At 46.5% G+C, this 20250-nt stretch overlaps 1 protein-coding gene across 1 annotated transcript in view; it reads right to left on the reverse strand.

The window, feature by feature from the left end:
- The window catches only part of FAR1 (fatty acyl-CoA reductase 1), a 98662-nt gene extending 81599 nt beyond the window's left edge, over positions 1–17063 (reverse strand). Inside the window, exons 1-3 of the mRNA XM_018559746.1 lie at positions 17059–17063; positions 1335–1338; positions 1191–1245 (exon numbers count right to left, since the gene is read on the reverse strand). The gene's annotated coding sequence lies outside the window, so the exon portion shown is untranslated. The remainder of the gene's footprint in view (positions 1–1190; positions 1246–1334; positions 1339–17058) is intronic.
- Between the last annotated feature and the right edge of the window lie 3187 nt (positions 17064–20250).

Raw genomic sequence — 20250 nt, forward strand, 5'->3', positions numbered from 1 at the left:
CTATCATATACCTATCAGCTATATGGATGCTGGGACTTGTAGTAGCACTGGATCACATGGCCCACTAGGTGACTGCAATCCGCTATATGGTATGCTGGGACTTGTAGTAGCACAGGATCATATGGCCCACTGGGCAACAGCTATCAGCTACATGGTATGCCGGGACTTGTAGTAGCACAGGATCAAATGGCCCAGTGGGTGACTGCAATCAGCTACATGGTATGCTGGGACTTGTAGTAGCACAGGATCATATGGCCCACTGGGCGACAGCTATCAGCTACATGGTTTGCCGGGACTTGTAGTAACACTGGATCACATGGCCCACTGGGTGACTGCTATCAGCTACATGGTATGCTGGAACTTGTAGTAACACTGGATCACATGGCCCACTGGGTGACCGCTATCAGCTACATGGTATGCTGGGACTTGTAGTAGCATAGGATGATATGGCCCACTGGGCGACAGCTATCAGCTACATGGTATGCCGGGACTTGTAGTAACACTGGATCATATGGCCCACTGGGAGACTGCTATCAGCTATATGGTATGCTGGGACTTGTAGTAACACTGGATCATTTGGCCCACTGGGCGACAGCTATCAGATACATGGTATGCTGGGACTTGTAGTAGCACTGGATCATATGGCCCACTGGGTGACCGCTATCGGTGACTTAAGCCGTGCGTCATGCTTGGACCAGCAGTCCCACATGGCCCACTGGTACCAATCATATATGGCATGCTGGGACGTGTAGTCCCACGCCTGGCACAGGATCCCGTGGCTCAATGGGTATTCGGTGACACAGCTGTACGTCATTCTTGGACCAGTAGTCCCACGCCTGGCACAGGATCATACGGCCCCCCGGCTGCTCGGTGATATACGGCACGCTGGGACTTGCAGTCCCACACCAGGCCTAGAATCACATGACCCACTGGGTCTTCAGTGCTGCAGCAATAGGGCACGCTGGGACGTGTAGTTCCGTGCCATAAAGGGAACAACGGCTAAACGACAGAAGCCCATTACAGAATGGCAGGGAGGAAGCAGCAGCAGCCGGCCAGGGCGGAAAACACGGCACGTTGGAAGATGACAGAGAAGACGGTAACAAGAGATAAGGGCGCGCACATATATTGTATATAGATACATACATACATACATAGCACCCCCCTCCCCGGGTATACACCCCACAGCTCACCTCAGCCGCTCTTCACTCCCCTCACACTGACACCAGCAGCACTTCAGGCCGCGCGCTCCCCCCCCACACACCCTCAGCCGGCTACCCGCTTTACGCCGTGCTCATTGGTCGAGGCCCCGTGACGTCACGGAACAGCCATGTCACCGCGCTTCGCGATTGGCCGGAGTTCCAGTGATGGATGGGAGGGGGGGGGCGCGGGACCCACCCGTCACCGGGGACCAAGGAGGGAGCCACTGCGGGGGATGCTGGGAAAGGGACGGCGGGGTAGTGAGAGGGGGACGGCGAATGGGTGAAGGCGGTTCGGGGCGAGAGAAGGGCGGCAGCAGGATGTCCAGGGGTTAAAGAGAAGGGCGCCGGGAGGAAAGCGTGCCGGGAAGGAGCAGTGAGGGATTCTGGGTAACATTCACCGTTGCCATGGAGATCTTAATGAGCATCAGCAGTTACCTGAGAGTGGGGGGGTGGTGAGGTGCCGGTATACGGAACATGACACCCAGCGTCCTGAGTGACGTCTGTCTCTGGGTGATGAGAAGGCTGGAGAGTCAGCTGGGCAAGGACAATCTATGTGGAGGGACTACAAGTACCAGCATGTTGAGAGCTGTGCATATGCTCAGGGCAGCCATCGGGGGTACGGCAGATACTCATGTAAGGGGCCCGGGCAGCCTGGGGGCGAGGAGGCAGAGGCCTGGCCCTAGCAGCGCAGGGCCCCAGCATTGTCCAGTGGCTTTGAGACAAGCTAGGGCCCCATCAGCGACGCTGGTCGTCTGATGTCGGACTGGCCGGAAGTGACGTCACTTCTGGCCGGTCCGGCCGCAGACAAGGCCATGTGTGCAGTTAAGAGGAGCTAGGAAGGAAGGAAAGGAGGGAGGGATGCAGCCCTGACCAGCCCACCTGAGACCCCACCATAGACAGTCTCAGATGGGCTGTGCAGCATCTATGGTGGGCTCTGCAGGGTCACTCTCAAGTGGGTCCTGTGTCCAGCGCGTCACTAAGCCCTGCGTCCAGCGCGTCACTAAGCCCTGCGTCCAGCGCGTCACTAAGCCCTGTGTCCAGCGGGGGGTGTCCCCAGCCTAAAGCCGTGTAAGGGGCCCTAAAATTTCTGATGCCTGCCCTGCATATGCTACAAGTTGCATCGTCAGCTAGAGAAACTGCATTCCCCACTGCACTACTAGCTGGGGGCTGGGGAGATACATGACCCAGCATGTCAGCTTTGAGCTATGGGGGAGCTAGAAGTCCCAGCATGCCAGGAGAGGGGATAGGGCAAGTGTAAGATATAGGGGAATTAGAAGACCAACATGCCAGGTGGGGTATACGGAGGGACTAGAAGTCCCAGCATGGCACATGAGCTGTTAAAGGGGATTTAGAAATCCCAGCATGCCAGGAAGGAGGAGAGGAACTGCAAGTCTCAGCATGGCAATTGTAAGATGGGTGGTAGAAGTTCCAACATGCCATGTTTACGATATGGTGGAGCTGGAAGTTCCAGCATGTCATGTAGGAAGATATGAAGCAGCTGGAAGTTCCAGCATGTCGTGTAGAGATATGGTGGAGCTAGAAGTTCCAGCATGCCATGTGTGGGGATATAGTGGAGCTGGATGTTCCAGCATGCCATGTGTGGGGATATAGTGGAGCTGGATGTTCCAGCATGCCATGTGTGGGGATATAGTGGAGCTGGATGTTCCAGCATGCCATGTGTGGGGATATAGTGGAGCTGGATGTTCCAGCATGCCATGTGTGGGGATATAGTGGAGCTGGATGTTCCAGCATGCCATGTGTGGGGATATAGTGGAGCTGGATGTTCCAGCATGCCATGTGTGGGGATATAGTGGAGCTGGATGTTCCAGCATGCCATGTGTGGGGATATAGTGGAGCTGGATGTTCCAGCATGCCATGTGTGGGGATATAGTGGAGCTGGATGTTCCAGCATGCCATGTGTGGGGATATAGTGGAGCTGGATGTTCCAGCATGCCATGTGTGGGGATATAGTGGAGCTGGATGTTCCAGCATGCCATGTGTGGGGATATAGTGGAGCTGGATGTTCCAGCATGCCATGTGTGGGGATATAGTGGAGCTGGATGTTCCAGCATGCCATGTGTGGGGATATAGTGGAGCTGGATGTTCCAGCATGCCATGTGTGGGGATATAGTGGAGCTGGATGTTCCAGCATGCCATGTGTGGGGATATAGTGGAGCTGGATGTTCCAGCATGCCATGTGTGGGGATATAGTGGAGCTGGATGTTCCAGCATGCCATGTGTGGGGATATAGTGGAGCTGGATGTTCCAGCATGCCATGTGTGGGGATATAGTGGAGCTGGATGTTCCAGCATGCCATGTGTGGGGATATAGTGGAGCTGGATGTTCCAGCATGCCATGTGTGGGGATATAGTGGAGCTGGATGTTCCAGCATGCCATGTGTGGGGATATAGTGGAGCTGGATGTTCCAGCATGCCATGTGTGGGGATATAGTGGAGCTGGATGTTCCAGCATGCCATGTGTGGGGATATAGTGGAGCTGGATGTTCCAGCATGCCATGTGTGGGGATATAGTGGAGCTGGATGTTCCAGCATGCCATGTGTGGGGATATAGTGGAGCTGGATGTTCCAGCATGCCATGTGTGGGGATATAGTGGAGCTGGATGTTCCAGCATGCCATGTGTGGGGATATAGTGGAGCTGGATGTTCCAGCATGCCATGTGTGGGGATATAGTGGAGCTGGATGTTCCAGCATGCCATGTGTGGGGATATAGTGGAGCTGGATGTTCCAGCATGCCATGTGTGGGGATATAGTGGAGCTGGATGTTCCAGCATGCCATGTGTGGGGATATAGTGGAGCTGGATGTTCCAGCATGCCATGTGTGGGGATATAGTGGAGCTGGATGTTCCAGCATGCCATGTGTGGGGATATAGTGGAGCTGGATGTTCCAGCATGCCATGTGTGGGGATATAGTGGAGCTGGATGTTCCAGCATGCCATGTGTGGGGATATAGTGGAGCTGGATGTTCCAGCATGCCATGTGTGGGGATATAGTGGAGCTGGATGTTCCAGCATGCCATGTGTGGGGATATAGTGGAGCTGGATGTTCCAGCATGCCATGTGTGGGGATATGGTGGAGCTAGAAGTTCCAGCATGTTGTGTAGAGATATGGTGGAGCTAGAAGTTCCAGCATGCCCTGTGTGGGGATATGGTGGAATTGGAAGTTGTGGGGGGATTATGGGGAGCTAGAAGTTCTTGCTGTGCCAGGTGGGGTACATAGGAGGGTTGGAAGTCCTATTATTTCAGGTGTGAGATATGGGGCAGCTAGAAGTCCTATCATGCCAAATGGGGTATCTAGATGTTCTAGCTTGCCATGGGAATAGATCAGAAGTAAATGTCCCAGCATGCTGTAGATACTCACACGATCCCTATATCTCCAAATAGGATTATTTATTCAAGGGAGAAGTCCTAATTTATAGTCTAAAGAACTAGCCTATCAGCACTTTACCTACTGTAACACATTATAAAGAAATGTCTTTTACACCTAATAAAGATTTGTTTCTATTTTAATATGTGTGCATTAGACATGTGCACTGCCAAAAAATTCGTTTCGTTTTAAATTCGGATTTGTGTTATTTCGTTTTTCGGGATTCGGGTGTGAAAGTCAATTCGGATTCGGACGAAATTCGGTAGCGTTCGCACGAACGTTCGTTTCGTTTTCTGTTCTTATTCGTTTCTTATTCGTTTCTTATTCGTTTGCAGCAAAAGTGACATTTGAGGGGGAAAAAATATTTTTCTCCTTCTCTAATGTCACTTTGCTCCAACGAACGAAACGAATAAGAACAGAAAACGAAACGAACGTTCGTGCGAACGCTACCGAATTTCGGAAATGGAAATTCGGATTCGTTTGCATTCGTTATGTCTGTAATTCGGAATTCGGATACATCCGAATTTACGAAAATTCGTCCGAATTTCGATTCGGAACGAAACGAATCGCACATGTCTAGTGTGCATTGATTTTCTTTTTCTTATCTATGTTGTCAGCGTCGTGATTCCCCTCGTGGTTGCCGTGCCGTCTTCCTTTCAAAGTCTCTTATTCCGTTCGCTAATCTTTTTTTCCTCTTCTGCTCCACACGTCTCTCTTTCAGTATCAACCTCTTTACCTTTCTATATTTTTATCCAAATGTACTACATGGCTTCCATCAATAAATAGCGCTCTAATGTGTACCCAACATGTTTCGCCACTTTAGTGGCTTCATCATTACCAGCTGAGGCATCAATGGGGAAAGAAAATGTCTTACATGGTGACACCCACAAAGAGCTGTTGAGGGTTGATAATTGTTTTTATGGATGTCCGTGGCCCTCGTGGAGATTCTCCTAAAGGTGCCCATACACTGCACGATTCTCGTACGAGAATTGTGGGAAATCCCGCGATCGTACGAGAACCGTGCAGTGTATGGAAGGCGTGCAACCGTTTCTACTGTACGGTCGCACGTCTTCCGTCGAACCAGCAGGCTAGCAAAAACCCGCCGGGAATCGTCCGATTCTCGGGGAGTTAGTGGCCTGCTGGTTCGACAACTGCCGAACGGGCCGGTGTGCGCATGCGCACACTGCCCCGTTTGCAGTCATCGCAAGCCCGCCCCTCATTGCAGTCATCGCAAGCCCACCCCTCATTGCAGTCATCGTACTTGCAATGATCGCAAGTACGATCTGCCTGTCCAAGATGGGCAGATCGTACGTTTTTTTAAGTACTTTGCAACCCTCGCAAGACAAAAGTCTTGCGAGGGTTGTAAAGTGTATGGGCACCTTAATGATACTTTATTTATTACAGTTACTCATATAGTGCTATTAGGTTCTGCAGCACTTTACATGCATATCACATCCCTGGCCTCGAGGAGCTTACTATCTAAGGTCCCTCTCTCGTATACAGACACGGTATATAGACAAACACATACCAGGGCAAATTATGATAGCAGCCATTTAATCCCCTTCATGACCAAGGCCTTTTTTCCTTTTTGTGGACCCATGTAATAATTCACATTTTAGGCCTGAAAATTACTTCAAACCTCCAAAGATATTTTCTGAAAGCCAAGACCCGGTATAATAAAGTGGTGGCAGTTGCAAATTTTTATGTTGCACGATATTATCTCAACCCCCTTATCAAACCCCCACATGTAGTGGAAAAAAATGCACTTAAATGCCCCAAAACACAATAAAATACCCATTTAAAAAAAAAACCAAATATAAAAGATGAGGTTACAACGAGTAAATAGACGAGTAAATAGATACCCAACATGCTCAGGTTAAAAATTGTGTGCCATGAAACTGCGACAAAATTCAGTACCTCAAATAGTCCATAGATGGAGCTTTAAAAGCCCAAAAAAAGGTCATCAGTTTAGAGATACGCAGAAATATTGGCCCTGGAATTATTGCCTAAAACAGGATATCAGGGCCAGTGCTCAGGGGACCAGCTGATTCTGCAGGAAACTAAAACTTTTAAACAACAAGGAGCAGTGGGGATCAGGGGTGTGTTTTGCCTTGCTGTGCCTGTGTGTTTGTGGAGACACACACAGCTTACATAAGGGTGGCTCCATAGAACCCTGCAATGGAAAGGAGTCACGCTAACACACGATATCAGGGCCAGTGCTCAGGGGACCAGCTGATTCTGCAGGACACTAAAACTTTTAAACATCAAGGAGCAGAATCCATTGTAAGTGATTTCATTAGCATTTGAAATAGCTTAAAAACGTGAGTTTCAGGCCTCGTTCACACCAGGGTCTTTCGTCACGCATTTTTTTCCACGCTGAAAGGCATGCAAATCAAAATCCTTATGGGGGCCGTTCGCGCAAACGCGCTGAATCGCACGCAAAAAATAAGCCCGTTGTTTAAAATGTTCCATGAGCTTCTTTTGAGGCGCTAATCAGCTTGTTTTGCTCCATAGACTTCAATGGAAATGTTCCAATCAGCGCCATTTTGCGTTTTTTTTGTAGCGTGCTTTTGCAGCTGAGACGAGCTGAAAACACACCATAAAACGCTCCCCTCCCCTCCTCTCTCTGCCGGTGTCCATCACCAAGATGGCTGCCAGCAGGTATCACCTAGATGGTGACGTCATGGCGGGGTGTCACCAGGTATCCGCTCCGGGTAACATCAGGCCTCGGGACGCCACTGTTTTAAGGTACAATAACAATTTAGCAAAAACTGTTAAAAATGTTACTCATTTCAGTCAAGTTTACAATGCATTAAAACCAAATTCCATTCAGGTTTTATCATTTGTCTTGCTGTGAAAATGCCACAAAGGTCATATAAGTAACGTGGTATCATTTAGCTGCAGCATGTTCTCATTTAAGATGGTTCACCACATAAAACCAATGCAGCCTGCAGCCAGTTTAAAAATAAAGCTGAAGTCAAGTGTTGGCATTGTGATGAAATTGCATGTAACCGCTGGAAGAATTTTCAAAAGGAAAGATGTAAAAGGGCCATTTCATATGCGTGCCGTAAAACACGCTACTGTAACACACAAACCTTTGTGCAGTGCCTTGCAATGCCATTGATTTACAATGGCACCCCAATGCACAATTACATTAGATAGCAAAGCATCATCCGTGCGGCAAACAACAGACATCCGATGCATTTAAAAAAGGGTAATGTGTGTTTTTGGTCAAGGTGGGAGGAGCTCCTCAAAGAGCTTACAATCTATGGTCACTATCTCACATGTATGGTATACAGTATATACATACACAAACACAGATCAGCCATAACATGATGCACTATGGGAAGAAGACAAGCTGGTGGAGGCAATGTGATGCTTTAGGTAATGTTCTGCTGGGAAACCTTGGGTCCTGCCATTCATGTGATTGTTACTTTAAAACATACCACCGACCTAAACATTGTGCCTGATCAAGTACACCCCTTAATGGAAAAGGTATTCCCTAAAGGCAGTGGCCTCTTTTAGCAGGATAATGCCCTCTGTCACACTGTAAAAATGGTTCAAGAATGGTTTGAGGCACACAATAATGAGTTTTAGGTGTTGACATGGCCTCCAAATTCTCCAGATCTCCATCCAATCGAGCATCTGTGGGATGTGCTGGGAAATACAGTCCGATCCATGGAGGCCCCACCTCACAACCTACAGGACTTATAGGATCTGTTACTAACAGCTTGCTACCAGATACCACAGCATACCTTCAGAGGTCTAGTGGAGTCCAGGCCTTGACGGGTCAGGGCTGTTTTGGTGGCAAAAGGGGGGACCTACTCAATGTTAGGTGAGTAGTCATAATGTTATGGCTGATCGGTGTACATACATTGGCTAATTTAGACAGGAGCCAATTAACCTTCCAGCATGTCTTTGGAGTGTGGAAGGAAAGCAGAGTGCCCAGAAGAAACACATACAAGCACAGTGAGAACATGCAAACCATTCATAACAAAAGGGCTGCCTCAGTGGGCATCAATGGTCAACATAAGAAGTGATAATGAATTGCAAGGTCTGAAGGCTAAAATGCAGTTTTGCAATGCAGTGCGTTGTGGTAACACATGCCCCACCACAAGGCACATAATGTGCGTTAGTATGTTGCGGTGCCATTACTTTTGAATGGCACCCCAAAACACTGAGGCAACGCTGCTCCAATGCACAGTAATGCACAACGGTGCTTTGTGAGCCGCTTCAAGAAAAAAGTGCATGCCTCTTTTTTTTTAATTGTTGCGCATTGGTAGCCCATTAAAAATACACAGGCTTCTTTAACGCTTGACGCAATACGCATTGAGTGTGAATGGGCCCTGAAGCCAGTGATTTTGTGGGGTTGCTTTAAACCCCTTCCAATTAATATGCTTATATTTAAAGCTAACCTGCCAGCCATTTTGAAATGTTACAAGTAAACATTTTTCCAACCGCATTAGGCCCCGTCCACACCAGGGCATATTGTGAATGCTCGTCAAACATACACAAATGTGCATGCCAGGACACGCGTTCATGATACGTGCAAAAACACAGAACGTGCTTACGTTGCCATTAATAGATAATGACACCCCAAACGTGGCCGAGCAAAAGTGGTTTTCACTGTGCATTCACGTATGTGAGAATGCAAATGAATGCGCAGGAAAAAGAAGCGGAATGCATTTTGCCAAATTTAAGACATGTACTTATATTCCACGGATGGAGTACATCCGGGGACCCAATAGGGATCAAGGAGGATGTGCACCAAACGTGGGTCCCACATTCCTGCAACACGCGTCCCCACTACGCTACGGTGTGAACGGGGCCTTATAGGTTTGCTAAAGCAGGGACCCTGTAGAAGAAAATGGCGGCAGTTGCAAGTTATTATGTCACACGATATTTGGGCTGCTGTTTATCAAATCTATATTTTCAGTATGAAATACACTCACATTACATTTTGCGCACACAAACGCAATATAATACCCATTTTATTGTAACATATAAAACACGGGGTTGTGTTGAGTAAATAGATACTGAATATGTCAAGCTTCACAATTGTGCACACCCGTGAAACAGTGAAAGATGATACCCAAAATTGTCAATAGACAACGTTTTAAAAGCCTTTACACATCATCAATTTAGAATCAACATGAATGATGGCCATACAATTATTGCTCGGACCCTGGCGTGCCCGGCGATACCTAATATGTGTGGAGCAATTGTCACATTCATACGTGTGCCCACTCACTCGCATGTAAGGGCAGGTGGCTTTTAAAAGATAAATAATTTAATTGATTAAACTTTAATTTTTACAATTTTGGTTCTTTTTTTTTTTTCTGTTAACTTTATCACGGGGGGACTGACAAGCCCCCTATGTTATAGCATAGCACAGGTGACAGGCTCTCTTTAAGCAGACATCAAGAGTCTATTAACTTTATCACAGGGGGACAGAAAAGCCCCCTATGTTATAGGATAGCGCAGGTCACAGGTTTTCTTTAAGCAGACATCAAGGGTCTATTAGCTTAATCACTGGGGGACTGACAGGCCCCCTATGTTATAGGATAGTGCAGGTCACAGGTTCTCTTTAAGCAGACATCCAGGGTCTAATAACTTTATCACAGGGGGACGGAAAAGCCACCTATGTTTTAGGATAGCGCAGGTCACAGGTTCTCTTTAAGCAGACATCAAGGGTCTATTAGCCTAATCACTGGGGGATGGACAGGCCCCCTATGTCAAAGCATAGCGCAGGTGACAGGTTCTCTTTAATCAGACATCAAGGGTCTACTAGACCTCTAATGTCACCCTTGCATGCTGCTGAAGCCAATCAAGCACAGATCTGCTTCAGCTTCTTCCCAGGCCAGAGCTGCACAGTTTCACACGGAGGTGCTCAAAGCGGAGCACTTCTGGGTTCAAACTACTCCAAGATCATACTCTCTTCCTCCTGATACCCGCCATGAAGGCCCCCCTAAGGTACAGGTAAGCCTGGGACACATGGCACGGGGGGGTCAGGCTTTGTTACAAATGTATGGAAGTGATCCCACCCAGATAACTTCAGTGTGAGTAAAAATGTAAACAAACCCCGGGCTGTTATAGTGGCTGGGAGTTTATTTACATGCCAGCACTGCCACCTCTGTAATAATTACGACACTGGCAGAGAAATGGTTAAAGCCTTCTAATCCATTTGTATGGTATTGTAATTGTACTGTTTTCTCATATGTTGTGAAGCACTATGCAAACTGTTGGCGCTATATAAATCCTGTATAACAAGAGGAGGAAGAATGACTCCAGGTTTTAAGAACTCCCCTCCCTAAATCCTTCACTGCAAGTGAACAACTCAAGGCATTTAAAATATTAACCCTTTCAGATGAGATGAGAAATACTTTTAGGTAGGGTTTCAACCTGTCCAGGATTCACCCGGACAGTCCGGGTTTTGAATGCTGTGTCTGGGTTTCATGGCAGCAGAAACCTGGATACTAGATGGCAGGCAGACGGGGGCAACCAAAATTAAGATAGAGGCTACTGGCCCCCCACTAAAAATGGTCTCAACTGTGTTATTTACATATGAATGGGCGGCGCTATTTACATATGAATAAGCCACGACTCATTCTCCCAACAAAATGCCCGCACGTCGCTAGAGAGTTCAGGTTTCGCTTGAAGAAAAGGTAGCAACCCTAGTCCTAGGTCCTGCTGTAGTGATCAGTCAACTTTCTCCCTGTCTGCTCCGGCTGTGAAATGTCCATTGGCATCCTCACAACTAATGAAGGTGAATGGACTGCATTAGATGTGATGGCGTCACAGGTCCTTAGACCGCCGGTGCTCGGGGGAGAAGAGGCTGCAGTTCTTTAAAGCAGAACTAAAGGTCTTCAAAAAAGAATTGCTAGAGGAATGGCTTTTATTGCAGAAGTGACTCCGGATGTCTGTTATGCAATCTTGTGCAATCGAGGCTTCTTCTCTGCCTGCCAGCTGCTTTCTTGTAAAACTCTGCTGTGCATGTGCGTGGAAGATATAACATCCTGGGATGGCCAATCAAGATGGTTGAAGGAAGAAGAAGATCAGGCACAGGAGCCGGTGACGGTGAAAGAGTGGCGAGAGAGGATGCACACCTCACATTGCTGGAGCAGAGCGCTTTGGGAAGTGATTGTTCCATACTGTGCAAATATGCTGTGCATATTTACACTTCATGGCCAAAACCCTAGGAGACCAATGCGCTAAAGAAGAACTCTAGCCAAATGACAAATTAATCCTTGCAGTGGGGCTACTCCGGCACTGCAAGGGTTATGTGCTTGTTTTAGTCTAAGGTCTAAAATAAAAAAAATGAATACTCACTCGATCCTCCTGACTGCTAGACCGGAACTGCCTCTCTTCCCCTCCACTCCGGTGATGGAATATCTCTTGGCGTCCTTACATCTAATACATTGTATTAGACATGATTCATCATGGCCCTAACACATTAACATGCATAAAATGTGTTTTAACACATTCTAGCATGCTTTGACCATTTTGTTTTGTTGGCGGGGACCAAAAAGAAGCGCATGACCCTTTTTTCAAATGCAGCACCCCAAAATTGCCCGCTGTGCGCCTTGTGGTGCGTCATGTGTTGCCGTCTACTTTAGAGTGCTTTGGGGTGCCATTCACAATCAATGGTTTATGCAACCTGCCACACAAAGAACATGTGCATCGGGGCAAGTATGAATTGGCCCAGAACAGAAGGGGACACCCAAAACATTTTGGGAATGGCGCTGCTTCTGTAATTACATTTCGCTTGGTGCTGTCTCTGCCCTACATAAACTAACGCTTCACCATTCTCCTGGGATTTGCATTTCTCTGTGTTCATCACTATTACTGTACTTCCATGTTAGCAATCTGTGCTGACAAACTGCTCCTGTGTTGAGGGCATGACATTACTATAGCCGGGATCTTTAAAGCAATAATGTATAGAATTGCTCCCTGGGGACTGGTTAGGTTGGCGAGGGAATGGATTTTTTCAGAGGGAGGGGGGTGGTTGCCCCTGCTTTGCACAGCCTCTTCTGAATTAAAGATCCTGGCGCTTCTGATAATGTCAGGTGGTGCGGCGGAATTGAAGTATTTACTTGTCTCTTCATGCCTGCTCAGCCTTTTCAATAAGCTGCAATGTAAACTAATCAATTCTGCAATATCGCCATGTGAGTGCCTGTTTACATTCATTACAGCATTCATTTTGAATGGCATCCCGAAACGCTACAGCAACACATGTGCGTTGCAAAGTAACGTAAAGTGCCATCGCATTGCACCAGTGCATTGCGGAATAAATATGGGGGCTCATCAGATTTTCGGCATTTTATGGTGCACTGGCAGCCCATTATTTCCAATGGAATGCCTTAACGCTGTGCAGGTTGTTGCGCAACTTAATGCATATGCATTACAACACCCCAAGAATGCAAATGGGCCCTCAGACAGTTTTGATACATAGGGCTGTGTGTACAGTTAGAATGAATATTTTATGCAACATCATTGTGTATTATGTTGGGATAAAATGTACCCAAAATGGTTAACATATTTGCCTTTTAACTGCTTCCTCCTGCAGCCCCTAGGAGAGTTATGTCATCCCCCTCCAGCCAGATCGCAGAGAATGTTGAGTAGCCCAAACCTCATGAGTAGATGATCCTGCACTTTGCTGCAGTGTCTTCTCATGAGATGTGGGCTACTTAGCATTCACAGGAGGATGACGTCACCGGCTGCACTCCAAAAGTCGCGTAAAGGTAAGTATTTATTTTTTTAATCTATTTTTACCAGTACTTTTATGTAGTGTCTGTAGGGAGGGGGGCACCTTGAATAAAAAGACTTTGCCATTGAGGTGGAAGTTCCACTTGAATTGTCTGTGTGGCCCTAGGCTTAGTGACACTATAGATACAATCTTTAGGTGTGCCCTTGATGGGTGTTGCAAAATGGCCCCACCCAATCAAAAAGTCTAAGGGGGGTGATGTAGGTGTGCTGACGTGTTTTTTGACACATTGTCAATACCAACAATCCTAACTACATCTATATTTCCAACTGACAAGGTTTCACAATCCAACAGCCAACATATTACTTAACGGGAATAAAACTGCAACTTATTAGACATCAAATTTGATACACTTCTGATGTACATTTCTTCCAAGAAGCCCAATGTGTCTCAACAGACCTCTGGACTTTGTAATATAAACTTGTTTGGTGTCTAACTAAATCATATCTTTTCCTACATTAATGTGACCACTTTTTAGGAAGGTAACTCCATCACAGCAGGTAGTTCAGTTTCAGGCCAAAAACCAGACTCGCGGATGTGTATTGCTCAAACTATTCTCTTAGATTGTGTATGACAGATCCATATATGCAGGGCGCTCATTAGAAGTCTTTTGAAGACCTTGCTAGTGGAGATTTATGTGGAGACATTCTTTCCTAACTGGCTTGTGTTATGTCAAATGTGTCTTAAGCTGGACTGTTTTTGTCACTGAGTTTTGGGGAAAGTGAGGGTGACACTGTGTTTAGTACGACACACCCATTTTCTCTGCTCGGGGTTCATCAGGCCTCACAGGAACCATTGTTACTGGCTCCTGCTTGCAGATAAGAGTGACAGCCAGTCTCATCAGAAGCGAAGTAAAGAGAGCGGCAGGAAGTATACATTGATTAGCCATAACATTATGACCACCCGCCTTGAGTAGGTCCCCATTTGTCACCAAAACAGCCCTGATCCATCCAGACCTCTGACAGTATGCTGCGGTATCTAGCAGCAAGCCGTCAGTAGCAGATCCTTTAAGTCCCATAAGTTGCACAATGCTCGATTGGATTGAGCTATGCAAAATTTGGAGGCCAAGTCAATACCTCAAACTCATTGAGCTAAGAATAGAAAACCTAGCTACGTATGAATAGCTTAACACCGGGGCTTTTTATCCTTTTTGTCAATTACAGACCTCCAATGGATTGACCAATAAGTCTCCATAACACCTTTGACAGACTTTTAACACCATCATGATCACCAGCCCTATTAGGTACCCGTATGGCTTCAAAAGATGTAAATAGTTACAACTACTGTATGTAGCTATGTAGTTTTGGTTTCTCTTGATAGATGAATAGCTTCCCTGGGCTCCAGGCTGCCCGCACTGCAAGAGTTAACTGCTCATTTGATGTGTATTGATAAATAACTTTTACTTAAGTAGGCTATACATGCCAACTTCAGCCGGGTCATGATGAACTGGCCAAAATTTGCTACATGGGTGTCACCATGGGCTAGACTATTTTGCACCCTAGGCAAGACCAGCTACTTGCACCCCGCCAGCCCCCCTCCAGCAGCACAGCCCCCAATCCCCTCCAAACGCAGCCCCATTCTTCTGCCAGCTAGCTTCCATAGGCAATAGATGGATGTAAGCAGCTGGGACAATAGCCAAACTGCTATTGGCTATTTTAATTTGAAATAGCCAATAGCAGACAGGCTATTGAAACATCAGCAACTGAGCAGAAGAGCGGAACTGAGAGAGAAAGTTGTCTCTTAGTACCGCTCCCCTGCTCAGTGGATGGGTGCAATAGCCAGCCTGCTATTGGCTTTTGCAATTTTAAATAGAGGGGGGGTGTGCACCGTGGGCGGGTGAGTGGTCGAGGCTGTGCCCTAGGCAGCTGCCTAGTTTGCCTAGTGGCAGCACCGGCCCTGACAATGGGCACCCTTCCAACCGGCAGCCCTCGTTTAGCTAATGGAAGGAGCAGGTCGAAAACTTCTCGGCCAAACAGAGCTAGCAACCAATCAGCTCTGTTCTGATATTCTGACAGCAGCCACTGTCAGAATACAATAGAAACAGCAGGGGATTCCTCGATCAACGCCCATAAGCATGGATGGAGGAATCTGTTCTATAGTTTTCATTCAGCTCGCAGGTTAAACGAAAAAATAAAACCGAGTATACCCGGCTTTACCTAATCCCCGCTCCCCTGGTGGTCAGCAATCACCTTTGTTCCCTACGCTTCAACTTGTGGAAGTCACTCTGCATGCTTATGTACAATGCAGGTCTATAGGCCCTGCATTAGACATAATGACAACAGTGCCAGAGTGCAAGGGAGAAGAGGTTGCGGGTGCCGCTCTTGGAGCCCACAGGAGCAGGAATCAGGAAAGTAAATTTCCTTTACAATGGTCCACTAGACCAGTGTTTCCAAACCTTTCTTCAGTCATAGCACCCTTCAAATGTATGCAAAATCTCAAGGCACCCCAGTGTAAATTGTAAGAAACATACAGTATATGTAAAAAAAAACACATGTGGCCCCACCAAAATCCATACCAAACCGTTATCCCAGATAGAGGTCTGGCATGGTTTTTAGGGGGGGACCCCCCCACAAACACAAAAAAAAGGGTTTCCTTCACATCATTGCGGCACTGCAAGGGAAGATTTTTTTTTCCTGGTGATAGGCTTTAACCGCACCTTCCTAAAATAAGCTTAAGCCTTTCTAACTGACAAAACACACGGCAGTACCTATTGTCTCTGTTGTCCCTGCCCTCATATGCAGCGTGATGACCTTTTTTTAGAAAAATGACAGGTGTCATTGAAGGATCAGATTTCCAGTTTCATTATTTTTGTGCTGCTGTAATATTCCTCCTTTCTGAGCAAACACAAAGAAACAGCTGAGCTTCCTAGACAGACGGTCAATCTTTTACAATATACTTTCTGTGCCATTGTTTGATGGTCAGTTGAATGTGTTTGAATAGAGAATACATAAGCTTCCTTAATAATAAACTGTAGATTGTGATCAGCCTCCAGCATGATTTCCCTGTACAGACTATGGCACATGTTTTTTTCTTTATAGAGATAGGAAAACATCTGTTACTGACCCTGTATAATTGTAATATGCATTAATGATCCTGGAATGAGTCAATGTGATATAGCTATCTAACAGCAGATACGATCAGGTCCCTGTATATGCCTCTTTTAATAAGAAAAAAAGAATTTGAGGTTCAGAGGGTCTTTTCCTTATCAACGAATCATAGGGCCCACTCACAGTTTTATGCTGCATTGCAGTGCATTGAACACGTGTTAACACACATCGTGCTAGACATTTTAATGGACTTGTTGAGAAGAATGTCACAAGCACAACGAAAATCCTTTCAGTATCACCAAAAGTTCATTTTATTGAACAATTGCCAAATGGAAACAAGCGCTTTCAAGACCGTGCAGGGTCCCTTTATCAGGCTTTAACATCGACAACATTTTAATGGGCCTCCAGTGTACTACAACATGGCCAAAATGGGACATGCACAGTTTTTTTTTGCAGCACACCACATCAGAAGCTGTGTGTGATATTTATTGCTGTGCTACACTATGGTGTGGGTGCATTGTATTAGTGTGCACTGTGCGTACTTCACCTCACCGTGGCATGCATGATAAAATGCGCATTACCGTAATGCAAAAGTGAGCAGGCCCGTCTAAACTGAAACTCAGAGTAATAGGCTATCGGTTAAGAATATTCAATTTACTCAAACATCCTTCCCCCTCAAGGTTCCCTGGCCGGAGAGGTTGCATGCACTGGCACCCCTGCCTACAGACGCAAGCTGAATGCAAACTCATGTTATATCTAGGGTTGCCACCTGTCCAGGATTCACCCAGACAGTCTGGATTTTGAATGCTGTGTCCGGGTTTCATGGCAGCAGAAACCCGGACACAAGATGTCAGGCAGACAAGGGCAAACAAAAATAAGATAGGGGCTACTGGCCCCCCCCACTGAAAATAGTCTCAACTGGTATATTTATAACGCTGTCACAGGAGGCTGATCGAGCGGTGTAGAATGGAAAGCCCAGCCTCCTGTGACAGCGCTGTCTCCGCCCCCACACCGCTCTGCCGGACTGTGATAGGCGGCTGAGCGGTGTGGGAGGAGAGACGCCGGCCGCTCACAGCGCTCTTGTCCTGCAGCGCTCGGCCGGCTCTCACTTTCTTTTCTCCCCGCTGGAACACAGAGCAGCGCCCAGCAGGGAGGAAAGAAACCAGGGATGCGCCGATGTATCGGCCGAAACATGGCTCTTTCGGCATTATGCCAAAAGTGCCATTTTCGGCCGATATGTTTCGGCGGCCGATATATCGGTGCATCCCTAATATTTATGTATGAATGGGTGGCACTATTTACATATGAATAAGCCAAGACTCATTCTCCCCAAAAAATGTCCGTGCCTCGCTAGAGTGTTCTGGTTTTGCATGAAGAAAAGGTGGCAACCCTAGTTATATCTAAATAGAAATATTGTAGCAGGCACCCTGCATCCTGCAGTGCAAAGTCAGGGGACCCTCTATATTTCAGCCCCATTTAATTTTTTTTTCTTTTTCTCTGTATAGTGGTGGGCAGGCAGCTTGTGCCTGGCACATTGAGGGCTGTGGCTGATCCAAGAGCTGTCCTGTCACTTTCTAAATGACAAACATGAATATTGATACATTTTTTATGTCATCAAACAGAACAGAAAAAAAAAAGTATCCAGGACCAGAGTGACTTTTTTAGGTTTAAAATATATTTTGCTGCCTGTCAGAGAAGGTTGGGTAGGGTGTTAACAAAGATGCGGGTAACAATAAAAAATGGGTGTGTAGCTATGTAATTATTGTTGCATTATTTTGACATGTATTTATATACTTAACAAAGATTGTAGGGGTGTTTGACAACAGTAGGGAACAGACTCAGTAGCGGGATGACTTTATATACAGAACATTCACATAAGTCCCTGCCCTCAAGGAGCTTACAATTTAAGGTCCCTATTGTACATGCATACAGGGCCAATAGACCAGAGCCAATTAGCCTTCTAGCATGTCTTTGAAGTGTGGGAAGAAACTGGAGTACCTGGAGGCAACCAACACAAGCACAGGGAGAACATGCAAACTCCTTTCCTTGCCGATAGTGTCCTGGTGGAGATAGGCACATTTTTCTTTCATGGCAAATTGCACAATTTTGTATCCAACAAAGAACTCAGGACTAAAGCTGGCCATACACTGTGCAAATTTCGGCCGCTTCTTGGTGAACCGGCCGAAATTTGCACAGTGGGCGCCCCTGTCTGCACCCTTTCATCCAGATCGGGAAAATGAAGGAGCCAGATGTATAACAGTGTGTGGCCAGCTTAACTTATTATTTGTATTTAAATTGCAATGAAAGATTTGTCAAACACCGGAGTAGACTCCAACACCACAGTTTTCCCAGGGTGGACTTCCATTGTGAAATGGCGAGGGAGCACAGATCGGTGGGCATACCTTGCTGAGGGGAAGGGCTATTACGAGACACTGTTCCTTGAATGAACAGGTGACAGGGTCCTATTAAAACATTACCGCACATTGATAAGATTATTTATATCAAACTGATCTTTTTTGTACCAGGTAAGGAGACTTTAACACTGCAAGGCAGGCACCAGAGACTGCATATGTAAAGAGCAAATATGACCTGCATGTTCATATATAATAATAATAAGAAGAAGAAACTATAATAAGAAACTAGGTTTTTAAAACATCAGCGCCTATTGCTAAGATGATTTAAATCAAACAGATCTCTTGTACAGATTTTTCTCAAACATAGCAAAAAGATAAACATTCCCTTTAAGGGTTCATTCACACTGGAATCGTCCCGCACGTACAGTTCCGTGCTGCGTGCAGGGCCGTATCGAGCAGCTCCCAGGAAGGACAGGTGCTGCGTGTGGTTAGTACGCAGCCCCCGTCCTTCTCTATGGGACTACGCGGCCATACGCCCCCCTACGCTCACCCCAAGCGCAGGTCCGTAAGAGTGCGTGTTTCCTGGCTCGGACGCAGACAGGATCCATCCTGCCAGCGTACGAGTACGCCCACCTGCATAGATGTGCAGGGCGGGTGAGCGTAGGGGTGTGTCCCATAGAGAAGGACGGGGGCTGCGTACTAATCACACGCAGCACCTGTCCTTCCCGGAGCTGCCCTATTTGGCCGTGCACGCAGCACAGATCTGTACGTGCAGGCTGATTCCAGTGTAAATGAGGCAGAAATTCACAACTCTCGAAAAACACAACTGAAATAACGGCGTTCAGCCAGTCTCATGGTTCACACACTTCTGTCACACCAGATTGGCGTAATCACTTCCTGTGGCAGCTTTCTGGGTCACCTCCTCCCTTACAGGTCAATGAATCAACCATCACATTGCTGGTTCACTGTCCAGCTAGCAGTTAGGTGACACATGTCACAGCGATGTCAACCCTGCAGGCTGTTCAGCCGATGATGTGCAAGAATCACAAGACTGACTGAAATAACACATCCTTTGGCAGATCAAACAGTATATATATATTTTTTTATTTCAACTAGGTATTAGTTATCTTATAGTAATCAAATTATGTAATGTGTACAAAAACAATGCATTTGGTGATTGTATTGTGTATATATAGAGATATCCAGATTTTAAGAGAGAGTATTAGTGTCAGGGTCATGTTGTCCCTTTAGACCGGATTATTGCTTTAGATTTTCGCTGGCTAAGCCTTCGGGTGTTGCGGCTTCGCTCTCATGCATAGGCATTGGAAAAGGAAACTATATTGGGTTTGGATCAGTTTTATGTTATTTTTAGGGGTTTTTTTTTAGGTTTAGATTTATACATAATAAAGAGATGCTATACTGTATATCTGCTGTATACATACACACACACACACACACACACACACACACATATACTGTATATCTGCTTTATATATACACAC

Source organism: Nanorana parkeri, unplaced genomic scaffold, assembly GCF_000935625.1.
Source record: "Nanorana parkeri isolate BGI_ZX_2015 unplaced genomic scaffold, ASM93562v1 scaffold414, whole genome shotgun sequence".
Lineage (NCBI taxonomy): Eukaryota > Metazoa > Chordata > Amphibia > Anura > Dicroglossidae > Nanorana > Nanorana parkeri.